Source organism: Helicoverpa armigera, chromosome 21, assembly GCF_030705265.1.
Source record: "Helicoverpa armigera isolate CAAS_96S chromosome 21, ASM3070526v1, whole genome shotgun sequence".
NCBI lineage: Eukaryota > Metazoa > Arthropoda > Insecta > Lepidoptera > Noctuidae > Helicoverpa > Helicoverpa armigera.
Window position 1 is genome coordinate 9,507,162 of NC_087140.1, and position 15,021 is coordinate 9,522,182.

Below are 15,021 nucleotides of genomic sequence, written 5' to 3' on the forward strand. Positions count from 1 at the left end.
TTTGGGGGTAAATATTGCAAATCGATACCCCTTATCAGGGTAGTAGGGTACGTTATTAAATTACCCGACCTGCTCAAATAAGGGTACGCTGCTCTTTTCACCACATCCTTGTCGACTCTCGTGTTTATTTTTTTATTATAATACCACATTTTGTGGGTAGGTTAAGTATAGAATTTTTGTCGTTGTGTGCTTTTTTTAATATGTGGTAATGTGAGGTCAGGGTGAGTAAAAGGAGTTTTATAGAGATTAAGAATAGTAAAATTTTATTTTATAGGAACCATATTGCTTGTTACATACGTCTTGAACTTCAAGCTTAATCAATCCCAGTTAATGGCTGACCCCAGAAAGTTTGACAACCAATCTTTCCAACGAGTATCGGGGTATATAAATAGCTTAAGGAGGTCAAAAGGCAGTCGCATGAAAAACATTAGTACTCAGTTGCGTTTGGATAAACTGAAACAAAACCCCAACATAGTTGGTAAAAGATTAGGCCGAAGATGGTGCCATTATTTAAGGTTTCTAAGCAATTAGCAAAAATACGCCCCTGGCTGGAGACCTTAAATTCCAGGCATCCACAGAGAAAAGTCCGGTTAAGCAGTACACGGCCTCCTAGGCTGAACTGCGAGATGCCATACCAAAAAAAAATAGCAAAAATACTCAAATTAATAGTTTATTGGACCATTCCGGAATGGAACACGCAATGCTACATAACATTTATTCCTTATAATCAACTAACAAAAAACAAACTTTCTCACACAACACAACATTATTAAAAGCACTACCATAAACTGAACTACAAATTGCTCCATCAGACCAAGTGTGAAAATTAAACTGAAATCCAATCTTTTAACTGCAGGCTATCAACAAGAGCGATATTGTCAATCAGTATTATTTTGTAAATCGACGCTAAATACCCTCGTTATGGTATTGAAATGAAATATTATTTTCAGTAATAATAGTTATTATGTAGTAACTGAGATGATAGTTAAGTGGAGAGTAAGATTTAAGGGTAGATGAGAGGTGAGAGGGGATCGTTACTGTCTAACTGCCGTTCTTAATACTCAATTTGATGGTTATTTTGCTTACTAAACATAGGAATTGACAATACTCGTATGTAGGCTAACATCAAAATTCTATCTCCGGTAAGCAAAACAAATATAGTAGTAGTAGTAGAATTATGTACACGGCTGTAACTTGATTATTTAATAAAGTCAAGCTGCATTAAAAAAGGTCAGTGCTTATATTAGTGATCATACTGTGACCTTATAATTATGTACATAAAAACCTTATAATGAGCTCCTCATGTACCTAAGAATAAAGCAAGTATCATTCTGAAACTCAAATGTTAGGTTTAAGAACCAAAACCATAATAAGTATTTGGTCTTTGTACAAAGTGTTCCTTGTAAATTAGACAACAAAAAAGCTAAACTTTGCATAAACATCTTATTCTTCGCAAACACATTCACTACTGTCAAATCTTAAAATACAGCTTCAATAAAAGCCAGTCTAAACACACATTCAACTGACACTCGATTCAAAGGCCATACCTCTTAAAACACCATACATTATCGTCACCGTTAAAATCCCAATCTATAAACGCCATAGCACGGAAAATCGATCCAAAAATCACCCTTTCTCTCTAAACACTGCACACTACAGATTAAACAGTCGGCCGACAGTTGCCCCGATTGGTAGGCAAAAACCTTCAAAGATAATCTTGATTCGAATCAAAGTTTTCAGTCAGTCTCATCATCTCCCGAGCCTTTTCCCAACTATGTTGGGGTCGGCTACCAGTCTAACCGGATGCAGCCGAGTACCAGTATTTTATAAGGAGCGGCCTATCTGACCTCCTCAACCCTCCTCAACCCGGGCAACTCAATACCCCTTGGTAAGACTGGTTGTCAGACTTACTGGTCTCTGGCTACCTGTAACGACTGCCAAAGATTTTCAATGACAGCCGATCTGGTACCGGGTAAATACCTGATCTTTCAAACTATCGGCCGACTGAAAGTTTGCAGTGTGCTCTTACGCGAACAATTTAAAACTCAACATGAGCGTCGTCAAACATAAGTGTATTGTCAGAGCGAGACAACAGCGCGTTAGAGAGAGAAAACGATAATTTTTCTCACATCATTTAGTGCCAACCGTTCGACGCGGGCTTTCACGAAAATACATTAAATTCGGCCGTGTGTTACACCGAAGAGTAAGAAACATTATTGACTTTTAATACGGTAAAATTATATTTTTTTATATTAGCGTAGTGACTTAATAAGAATGCTCCTGAGAAAAACAAGTTTTCATTATTTGTGATACAGTAAGTTAGGTTCAAAATAGGTAATAGATTAAAAGTGTCTTTGCTCAATGTTCAATACATCAGTCTTTCAGTAATATTGTATAAAGATCTCACTATTTCTCTTTATGTCGATACCCATTTATCATTATGCTTCTGTGGACTTCAATAAATCTACGTACCTATACTTTTCAACAAGTCTTCTTCAAGGATTTATGTACTAACTGTTTCCTTCTTTTTCATCGCAATTCTAAAGGAACGTGTACCTATAGTATATTGTAACCATTTCGGCAACAATTAATTTAAATAAATTGAAGGTTTTGAAAAACCTTCGCGAGCGTTTTACCAACGAACTGTGGAAACTACTTAGTATATTGGTATAAAAAAAAAATATATTTATAGACTACCTTGATAAAATAGGCGATTTCTGAGATACGCACTAGCGTTCAAGCAAACTAACTCATCAACCCTGTTATATAAGCACATAAACTATCTACAAAACATCTGCCAAGAATACACGAAACTTCAGATCAAAACTGTATACCCATATTTGCAAAATACAATTCTATTTTCTTCATCGTTACAACACGGTGTAACATTGGCCCACATTAAAATGTAAAGTCTCTAGGAAGCGCCGAAGAGATTTAATTTCCTAACTGGCGATTCCATCGGCAGCTACATATCAAACAGTAATATTGTTCGATTAGCCAAGTAAGTTGTATTCTTAAAGGAATATCAGTTTTATTAAGCTTTAAATACGGTTGTATTTTGAAGTGAAAATAATTTTTTAAAGTCTGAATTATTTTTTTGCCATGTAGTGTTAGTGGTAACTTATCTTCATAAATGGCTACTTTTACGGTAAAATGACTTGAACAATTTCTGTACTTTAGCATGGAAATTCGTTAAAAGCTGACATATGACAGTATATTTTCTATCTTGGTAGTTTTTCTTCGTGAAAACCACAATCAATTAGTAAAATAATCATCATTATAGTGCTCTAACATCATCACACTTTCAATTCAAACCATCATCATCAAAATCCCACTCAAAGGACCAAAACAAATTGGTCCTAATCTACAAACGGATTCAGCACTAATATATTTGATAGTCCTCAGTGTAGACTGTAGACTGTAGACCATTAGTGTTAGCAAAGGTATATGGTCTAGCCTGTAAACTGTATAGTTACGGGATAATCATAGTAACTTGTATGTGTTATACGATATTGTAAGCGTATCAGAGTTTCACTTCAAATTATGTGTGGTATTGAGGGTAGGCATATAGCAGTGATGGTAAGAAGTTCCATGATATTTATCTATCTCTACAAGTACCTATATTTAAATAATAAAAATTTGATAGTATGTAATAAATGATGGAATCAAATGTTACTCTAAATATTTAGATTTTTGATCTCACTAAAGATTTTGACAAACATTTTATGATAACCGCTTTTTACAAAAGTGTGAATTAGGATAGTATGCCAAAGCCTACCTATACCAAATCATTTTTTTTTCAATTTGAATAAATGCCTTTTTATTGAATCTAGACAGTTATTATAGTTTTAAAATTATTTGTTCAAATTCCGAAAATAAGAAGCTGAAAGAATATATTTTTGTTAAAATTTTCAAAATAATATATTGAGAAGACGGTTAACCCATTGCTAACACAGACTAAGTGTAGACCATTTTTTTACTATATCTATTACTTGATTCCATCATGAAGTGAGCCTTCTAAACTTAACTTACATTATGTCAAAATGTCTACTACGTGGAAAACAATAAAGGGTGCGTTAATTATATTTGCTTAAGTATCGATGTTCGCGCATGTCATCCATCATTCATTACGGTAAGACGTAATTATTGTTGATTTAAGCATATCTGGTTTGTCAGCGTTATTCATGATTAACCTAAAAACTGATATGTATGTACTTTTAATTAGGGAAGAAATAATTTTTTATTATGTCTTGATCTGGAGGTACCTAAATTAGGAACAAATTGCCAAATGAGTTTGCCGATCCAAAGATATTTATTTGACTCCTACTGAATTCACAATATATTTATACGACATGCATGATGCACTATGTACGTATGTATACTCATAGTGAGTCAAATAAACATGAACCGTATTACCACAAAAACGTCAGTTTAAGAATTGTCTAAAAAATTCAGATTATGACGTTGACATATGGTTCATTTTGCAGCCACAATTTTTTTAGACAACTGTAAAACAGATGTTTAAGCTTTTGTAGTAAGGCCATAAAAGTTTATAGAAAATTAGTGACCAAAAATTTTTTTGTGGAATGTAGTAACGTACCTAGGGAATATTTAAAATTGCGGATTTACAGAACTTTGTAAATAGTGTAATTTATGTGAAAATTAATACCTTCTCAACGCCGTCACTTCTACACCCTATTCCACACTCTATGGCACATATAGGTATAACTTCAAATAATATATTTCTATATCCTTCTCCACATTAAAATAGATTTGCTCTGTTCTCGACACAATTTCACTGATGACCAGTATTCGATTAACTTTACTTGCTTACCAGTTTCCTTTCGCGATCAATTTGGCCCGAGGCCCCCAACCCGGGTCGAGTACCCCAACTTGTGGCCATAAGCCCCCAAAATTGGGGGATGATGGTAAATGTTGCTTACCTGAAACAAATATACGCTTATTAAGTTATAGGCAATTTATTCAATAAGTAAATTGTTTGTCTTTGCTTGCTCATATTCCTTTGGTCTGGGTAATTTAATGTATTTTTGTATTGATTGGAAGTAAGAGTAAATAGTAAATTATTACGCATGGTTGGATATATGGAGGAAGTCAATATACCAATTTGTGTTTAATTTGAGATATAACTAAGTACATTTATACACGTGTAAAACGTTGGCCTCCTTCAAGCACGGAACAAATACAAAAAAAAACGCCTATTTGTATCAATCGCAAAACTTCAAACCCTTTTGTCGAACACGATGTTCAGGAACTTATTGATCCAATTCTGATGACGTCATAGAAATAGGTTAAAGAAGACGTGCTACGCTGATCTTAAATAAGGCAGGGTCAGGATAGTTATAATGCCATACTATATACCACTTACCAAGGGGCATAAGTTTGCACAGGTACCTGGGTTGAGGAGGTCAGATAGGCAGTTGCTCCATGTAAAGGACGGGTAAGTACTCAGCTGTTTCTGAATGAGACTGGAATCCGATCACAGCATAGGCTAGGCAGATGATGATGTGAGTGACATAACATTTGTAGATATTATCAGTTCCAAATGTCATACACGGAATTTGACTATTTAATGAAACCAATCTTACTCATTCAACGAACCACAAAAAATAAAATCCATCACGAATACTATTCCAATAATCCCCCATATTAAATTCTCCAAATATCTGCAACTAATAAAAACTGTTACCCCCTATTTACAGGTAGTAAAATGGGTAACAAAACTAGGGTAAAGGTAATTACCCTCTGCAGGGTAATTCCGTTAGTGACACCCGTCGAGATAAAGGTTTAATCAGTTTGTTCGAGCCCTCTAATTTGGAATAAATGGTTAAATTGCTGATAAGGTTAGGGAAAGACGAGTAATTTATTGATTTTCACTATTTCTTTAGTTGGTACTAATGTGTGGGAAGATGTTGCCATTTATTTTTGGAAGTTGCAAGTTCAATGCTTTCTTGAAAATTTGTATAGGAACTGTTAAGAAGCACTCAAAATTTGTAGATTTTGGAAATCATGAATCAAGCTGTTATTTTACCTAGATTTTATTTTTAGAAGTTTTGAGTATGGATTAATTAACTTTCACAAAGCAGCCCGGTATATAGAAGTTTGCGGAGTTACACCCGCGTGACGCATGGTGTATGTAAACCTATTTCGTATCCCCGAATGCTGCTCAATAGCAATCTTTGTCCCAATTCCACATCAGAGGCCGCTAGGCGGATTTTCAAAAACTACTAGTGTTTGTTAGATGACTAAACTTGCAGTTAATGCGATAAGAAGCACTATGAACTCAGAACATTAAAAAACCAGACCAAACGACTTCATAAAACAAAACTGTACTTAATACTCAATTCATATACGTCTGGCATCTCATATTAAATATGACGGATGAATTCCGAAGTGCGTCAGCCGGGAACTGAACTAGTTAACGGGTGCAACAACCCATTTCACGTAGGCTCCAGACGGAAGGTCGATGCCAGCTACGTGAGGAACGCGCGCCTCTTTTATTTAAGTGAATTAGTTTTAAGTTAGAAGCGGAAAGCGGGAATAAAAAAGTTGTTTGAAACTGTCCCACTGAATTTCCTATGATAAATGAACAGATTACTTCAAAAAACACAAAAAAAACTGTAATTTTGAGAGAAAATTGCGCTCTAGAAGTGGTTGCCTTGAGTTTACTGTATTTTTAGGGTCAGAAGCTGACTCCAACATAGTTGGGAAAGAGGCTCCGAGGATGATGAAACTAATACATGTACTTTGTAAAAAAAAAAACCGGAAAATCTACGTCTGAACTCAAAAACTGAATTCTACATTTTTTTTTACAAAATAGAATTTTTATCATATAAAAATAAACAAATATCTGAGTTAAGAACCTCCTCGTTTATAGAAAGTCGGTTAAAAAATGTAAACAATTTGATTTTTGTTTCCTATTTTCACAAGTTTTAAATCTAAAATCGCTCCGCTCCCCGCTACATCTTATAACTTACACAGTTGTCTAATAAAATGAGGCATGCGGGGTATGCCCTCATAGTCTTGACTCCTAACTTCAAGAAAGAATTAATCCTTATTTCTAATCTAAGTTACTGCTAAGACTCAAGTAAAGTAACTTTAATAGGCCGTTCTACAGCCTTTGCTAATTTATTTCTTTCCTTACTTTTTTGGGTAAAAGTTAAGAATTATAGAGACGTTTTTTTTTCTTTTGTGTGTTATGTAAGTTAGGGGTGGGAACAGACTTGGCTATACTGAGTCAATACTTTATTGGATATAATGTAAAATGTAGTGAGTACGTATGTTTTAGAATAGAAATGGACATCCATTCGAGCACATCAAAGTTAGTTACTTAGCACAGTGAAATTTAAAGGTGATATAATTTGTGACAAATGATTTCGAAAAACGAGTGGTACCTATATATTTTTGTTCTTGTTTTAACCATTACCTAGTCAAATTTTGAAACAATATGTGCGTACGCATTGAGGATAAATGTATTATTTTAAGCTATTGTACCAACAGCTTAACTATTTTAATTGATTCATTATATTCAAGATACATGCAGTAATTAATACCCATTATGTAATGTGATTTACGCTATATTTTTTATAAAACAAGACAAAAGTAGTCAAGTTTGTTTTTGCTAAACGGAACCCAAAAAATGCGGTACCTATTATCCAGTCTTTTTGGCAGCAGTCGATGAAAATGTATAAAGTTGTTATATTTTGGACGTTTTCGTTAAGACTTTTTTTCTTCCTTAGCGGTTCGAGTTACTTTGGGAAACTTGCTCCTAGTTAACTTGTTTTCGACCAAAAAAAGTGTAAAACCTACTTTTCTTCGGTATCTAAGATGCTTCTATTAATACTGAAAATATTAAGGAATTTGCTGTTTTTCAGCACGGTTACAGCCGTGCTCTGAAAAAACTACTTCACGTAGTCATATAAAAGATTTGTGAATTTTTTAGAGGTTGATAATACACCTAAACTAAAGCCTAATTAATGAATTCACCTAGATCTAAAGTGGTTTAACTCAAAAACTTAGTTTTTTGAGCTATGCATATCTGTCTATCTATCTACCACGCATTTAGATGAAGCAATCAAATTATCATTTTTTCTTTAAAAAAAAACTGTTTCTCTGAGTTATCCCTCTTAGAATTTTATTTATAAACATATGTAAGGTTTCCTAAATTCTTACTACAGAAGATTGATCATGAAATCCAAATAAATGAATGTTTTAGGAAGCGTAACAGAACAAAATGTAAACAAGTCTTTAAAAAAATCAATACTAATGACATAACATTATAATGTTGATGGAAAAACTAATTTAAAATTCATTAGAAAAGTTTAATAAATTAATGTTTAATACTATATTGAAGAAGCTATTACGAAGTTTGATCAATGTTTCCTTTTTTTATGGTTTTTTATTTTTATAAAACCACGTGGATGGTGGATGAAGTTTTTTTCAATTATGGGGTAGGCTGAGTTGATAAAGATTTAGTTTATTAAGTTACTGGTAGATTAATTTGTGTCATTGTTTTTATTTGTAAAAATGGTACTCCTCTTATGTACTCCCCTTGTGTACGCCCCCTATGTACTCCTCTTATGTACTCTGTTACTTACTCCTCTTATGTACTCTCATGTACTCTGTTGTGTACTCCGTTATGTACTCCTCTTATGTACTCTGTTATGTACTCCTCTTATGTACTCTGTTATGTACTCCGTTATGTACTCTGTTATGGACTCCTCTAATGTACTCTCTCTAATGCACTTCCCTTATGTACTTCCCTTATTTATTCTCTTATGTACTCTCTTATGCACTCCCCTTGTGTACTACCCTTATGTACTCCTCTTGTGTACACTCCTATGTACTACTCTTATGTACACTCGGCAAAACGGATAGTGCAGGCAACACAAACATATCTAACATTGTAGTGTGCGTTTTTACGCACACTACAATGTTTTACTTCGCCTATTCATCAGGTTTTTGAATTTACAGGTCGTTTAGCAAAAGTAGTCGTTTGCTTTGTTATTGAATTTATGCTTATTTAAAATGCTCTTTTTAGTTTCAATACATGCCTCTTTTGAGCTACCCTATAAACTGCAATAAATCAAGAAATTCCCAAGGAACTACTGTGTATATTTTAATAAGTAGTTTGAGCTACCTCAGAACTTCCAAGATAAGAGTACCTGGCATAAGCCAGATCTGTTTTTCTTTCATTACAGCTACGGAAGTCCGGAACTCGGGAATCCGTATTGCAAGTCGTTATTTAAACTTTCTTTGAATTCAGATCCGGATTTCAGAACTGTTGTAAAACTTCAGAACTGCGTATTGTTGTGTTTTTAAGGCTTGTGCAAGTGTTTGGTTTGAATAAACTTGGATATTCTGAGTATTATGAATAGTTGCTCGTTCGTTCTGATAGTAATTCTTAGTCAAAAGTTGTAGGAAATAGGTAAATAGGTGAGGACCTAGTTATCGCAATGCCTGCCTTGCCAGTATGCTGAACAGAAGGCCCCGGATTTGATTCTCGACATGTTCAATATTTATGTTATGAGCATGTGTATTAGAGCCAGTAAGTCTGACACCAGTCTAACCAAGGGTTATTGGGTTGCCCAGGTAACTGGGTTGAGGGGGTCAGATAGGGCAGTCGCTCCTTGTAAAGCATCGGTACTCAGCTACATCCGGTTAGACTGGAAGCCGACCCCAACATAGTTAGGGAAAAAGGCTCGGAGGAAAAAGAGAGCATGTGTATTAGATATCGTGTAATATAGGTATGTAGTTTATCAGTTGTGTTAGTACTCATGAGCAAATCAAAACCCCAAAACCTAGATACTGGTTAAATAAATGAACAAGCGAGAATTACAAAACCATAAAACACTTAATTTTATAACCGAACAATTCCTTAAACAAACCAACCAACACCTGTTTTAAACAAAGGCTAATAACATAATTATGTCCAAAATAATGTTTTATTAAAATTAATTTATAGCTTTGTGAATTGAAATCATAATTCTCCGGTACAGAATAGAAAATAAGCCATTTATTATAATTACCGTTCTCACTGATACGGTTAACGATTAGGCCGTGAACCCACGGACTAAAGATAAAGGCTAAATAAATTATATTAATGCGAGGTGTGTATTCAAGACTTAACAATGATTAGAAAATAAAAAAAATATCGAGACACCTTTCACGACCGGTTGGATTTTTATTGGTGTCCGAGGCCGAATTCAACCACGATTGTCATATAAGGAGATCAGCCAGCTGCACAGGTGCACTCACTATTCCTTCACTCTCACAGCGCGATGGGACGGCAATCCGACACTACCGGAGAGAGACCAGGCGCAGGACCTACATTATTTGGTATTAATCATCAAATTCTAGACTACAGGCTACTTTGTGAAAGTTGGGTTGATCAGCCCCATGGTATGCTATTTATTAGCTTATGTTATGGATGGTAGTACAACTGGTAAATTACATACAGCTATGTAGTATTTTTGTAAATATGTCTTGTAACATACACATCTAACAATCATACAGTTGTCCCAACTGAGAATCGAACCAGGGACCCTCAGTTCGGCATGGCGACATTTACGGCTCAAGGTCATCAAATGGGCCGTAGTTTCACGAAAATTAATAACAGAAACACATACAAGAGTAGTCATTATAAGGTAGCTAATGATGGTAGGGTAATAATTAAACAGTTTACCCTTTTACCCATAAAGGATTATTTGCCTCAAGGGTTCCATAAGGCATTACGTACCGGATAACCCATACACAAACGGTTAAAGTTACCATTAATATATTACTGTTAAGACCGTACATTTGAACGTGTACTTATAACTGTGCCTAATTTACTGGTTAACTTTGTAAGGGTTGGGTATGACTGTATTTGACACAAATATTAGGTAGAATTGATTGAAAAAGTTGTGGGAAATATTGTTGCAGTATTTTGTAATTTGGTGTACGCATGGTAGATATACATATTACATAGTTCTTATGTAAAACTTAAGGAACCATTATTTCTTCCACTAAAGATATAACCAGCGTTACGTTCTTATCGCAAAAATTAACCTATAGGCTACCAACGACAATTGGGCAATCCAACAATGTTTTTTTTTTCGAATTAATAAGGTCCAATGGTATTCACAATATAACTATAGATGAATTATTGTGCAAATTGATCAGTTATTAAATAAAAGTAAAAACTATTTCATAAAACGGACATACACAGAATAACAAAAAAGGTATTCCAATCATTCATTAGGTAAATATTTTCAACAAATTACCCTTTTATGAAACAGCCATAAAATCCAGTTACACCCACAAATAATTTAAGGCTAAACAATTGTCTAAACCAAGCTTTACGTTTCGTAAATAGCGTTAGATTCATTACACCGCTTTGACACGATAATATCGTTTATTTTAACCGTTATTTATCTATTATAAGTGAATATAATTTATCGGTACAATTGTGGTTATGGTAAAGTACAGAAATTGGTTTATTTTGGAGTTGAAATGTGACTTAGATTATATTTTCTGAATGGAGGTTTGTGCTGCCCAAAACTGAGGTGAACTTAAAACCGTAAAAGTGTGAATTTCAAAATGATATCAGTGTAGAAATTAAATAAGTATTATCATCTGTCTAGCCTTTTTTCAACTATGTATGTTGGGGTCAACTTCCAGTCTAACTGGAAGCAGCTGAGTACTAATGTTCTACATGGAGCGACTGCTTATTTGACACCCTCAAGCCTGTAAAATAAAATTAAGTATGCACACCGGAATAAAAAGTTGCCTTCCTTGTTAAATCAGCGAACTATTTATACTTTCAATCATCAAATGGTTAATGTGTTTAGTGCATTTGAGCAAACAAACAAACGAAACTTTCAAGTTTGTAATATTAGTAAATAGTTGTAGAGGGACATTTTGCTTTCCCTAAAAATATCATGCCCAGGTAATCCACCAGCAATGGTAAAACTATCCCATACAGCCGAGTGGCAGGCCGGCAATACATAAATTAGGGTTGTTCCCAAATGATCCATTGCCCGTCCTCTCTGATGTATGACTCGTCTCGCTTTGTTGCTAATGTTCAGGTTAGGTTGGGAACACACTGGAGGTCGACCAGTGTGTTAATGTTTGATTTTTTTGTATTAAAAGGTAATTAATTTTAAAAGTTCTTGTAAAACTGCAATAAAATACATATTTTAAGGGCTCCCATATAATTAACGTATTTTTTTTTGTATTTTTAATACTGGCTGACTATTACGACAGAATTGAATTTACTTAGGTACTACATATTTTAAATTTAAAAAGATATATTTCAAAAGAAAAACAGTATATTTGAAGGCTCCTATATAGTGAATGGTAACCTTCGTCCGCAGTCATAGGGCAAAAACACTTACATAAACGTCTATTTTTATACATTTCAAAAAGCGAGTGTAACCTATGAATAAAATAACATATTCAATTTAATTAACAAAATGCGTCTGTTTCCACAATGGCTTCGAACGTTTAGCACCGACTGACAAATGGTTACACAGTGAATGTGCGTTTTAACAATTTTCTCTGCTGTCTGTCTGTCTGTCTGTTGCCTTTTTGTGGAAGGTGTCTAGGTATGTTATTTATAAATACCAAGTCCCACGATTTTAATGACAAAAACTTGAAATTTTTATGGAACAATCTAGTAAACCCAATCAAGCAGGTCAGAGATTTATCTAATTGCCTATGACATACTAGCGTTTTCCTGTGATTCCACTATATACTAGCCTATGCTTTTTTAGGCTCTGGCTATTGGTGTACCCATTTAAATTGGTTGAGTCGACGTGATAGACAGAGATATTTTCGCAAATAATTCGTAAGGGTAAACAACAGGTTCACTTGTACACTAATCCTAGTCAACTCCCGAAGTCTTGAAAATATGATATCATTATTTTTGTCACTCATTTTTTTTCTAAATCTTAGTTTCGCATTCACAATTCCTAACCACCTTTCAATTTACCTCAGAAATCTAAATCTCATTTTTGGTCACAAACTTTTGGTCCTAAACTTTGGTCCTTTTGGTCACAAAAATAGTTTTTACATTTAGAAAACCCTTTTCAAAACATACGTTAATTTAAACCCTAGGATCAAATATCTATTGGGACTTTGGTACGCGAAAACTATTTTAATTAAATGAAATTATTAGCACTACTGTAAAAGGTTGGACCGATGTGACCGCAAAAGTTTTTGGGATCAAATCTCTGGACCAATGTGGAAAACACCTCATATGAGGGAATTTTAGTTGTCAATGTTACTTAAATGGTTTTGGGTAAAAAGGAACGTTTAACCATCTCACTTATTTTCATAGCTATTCAAATTGGTTCAGCCATTTTAAAGACATAAACAAGCATGTAGGAAACATGCATAAATTTTACACAATTTTAACAATTGATGAACCATTCATGATTAGGTATTTTAGTCAAAAAAGTCTAAAGCAACTATTTTCAAGTCCATATTACACAGTTAACGAAAACCTAATCCATCCTCTACATTTCTGTATTAACCATAGTTCAACAACTAATTTTCTTTCCTCATTTTTGATTACCTACTACAACTAAAATATCATCAATCGTCAAAGAAAAAAATAAAAATCATACAAAAATACTAATACACAAAGAACAAAGAATTCCTTAGGTATACGTTCAGAAATTGATAAATAATGCTCTCTGACACAAATCGCCTTCATATGTTTAATTCAAAAGGACTATAAAGGGAATGAATCGGAATATAGGGCGAACAGATTTGTACTGTCGGGTACAAAAGTCGTTTAATTTATTGGTAGATTGATAGACTGATTTTTGGAGTAACTAGAATATGCAAAATTATATTTAAAAAAAAAGTTATTAAAGTATTAGTGTTTAGGAAAGTATTTATTATTATAAATGAAAGCAACTATACTGTTAGCATTGGATAAAATCTAGACCTAATATCAGTATTACATCCAGATTTTTTTTAACAAATGTAAAATTTGCTGTTGAATTTTTCTTTTAATATTGTGTCAGTGAAAATGATATTTTACATGACAATTTCACAAATAAAGGTACCTTTCTAATTTAAACTCAATCTAACGTAAGTAATTTTTAACATGAGGAAAAATAAATAGGTACATTAACGACTTTTATTGCCGATTGTACGTACATTTGCTTACGTGAATTGATTCTATATAAGTACCTATATCTTTTAAAGCAATAGAATTTGTGATGTTATGCGATCCTTGTGTGATTGTAATACGTCTAATGCATTGAATAATTTCATGGATCCGATCGAGCTAAGGAAAATATAAAAGAGATTGGAATAGAAGTAATTTAAAAATATAGTCATGAAAAAAGGCTTAGTAATTATAAATTAAAAGAACATTCACATGTTTAAATAGACCAATTTCTATCCACGTGCGGGAAGTAATGCTAATAGCAAAACAAAAACCACAATAAAACGATCACATTAAACGAAAATTATTGTCATGAAAAATTAAAGAAAATTCGATATAAATTACCTCCAGCTTTACATGAAAAAAAAACTAGAGGAAAATTGACTGAAGAAAATATATTTTCTTTATGTTTATGGGCAGACAATTTATCAGTTATCACAATGCACTAATGGAACTTTCTAGGCCATTACTCACGACGAATAAAACACGCTATTATAGTACTTCCAAATAAAATTATTCATGAACTGTTTGTGTTGTTATGTGATTCTGTTAATGATGGTCGTAAGGAAATTGTATGTCTTTCAAGGATTGCAATAATTACGTATTTATTTCTAAACTAGCTTTTGCCCGCAACTTCGTTCGCGTGGAATAGTGACTACCAGCAGATTTTTGATTTGACCAATAGATGGCGCTAATATGTCTGGAATAATTTTAAATTTTATTTTTTTTTGTAATAAAAACTATCCTATGTCCTTTCTCAAGTTTCAAACTATATCTGTACCAAATTTCACACAAATCGGTTCAGTAGTTTAGGCGTGAAGAAAAGACAGACAGACAGACAG

At 33.7% G+C, this 15,021-nt stretch overlaps 1 protein-coding gene across 1 annotated transcript in view; it reads right to left on the bottom strand.

The window, feature by feature from the left end:
• Positions 1–15,021, bottom strand: part of LOC110382612 (alpha-2Db adrenergic receptor) — a 418,397-nt gene that overhangs the window by 205,278 nt on the left and 198,098 nt on the right. The window lies entirely within an intron of this gene.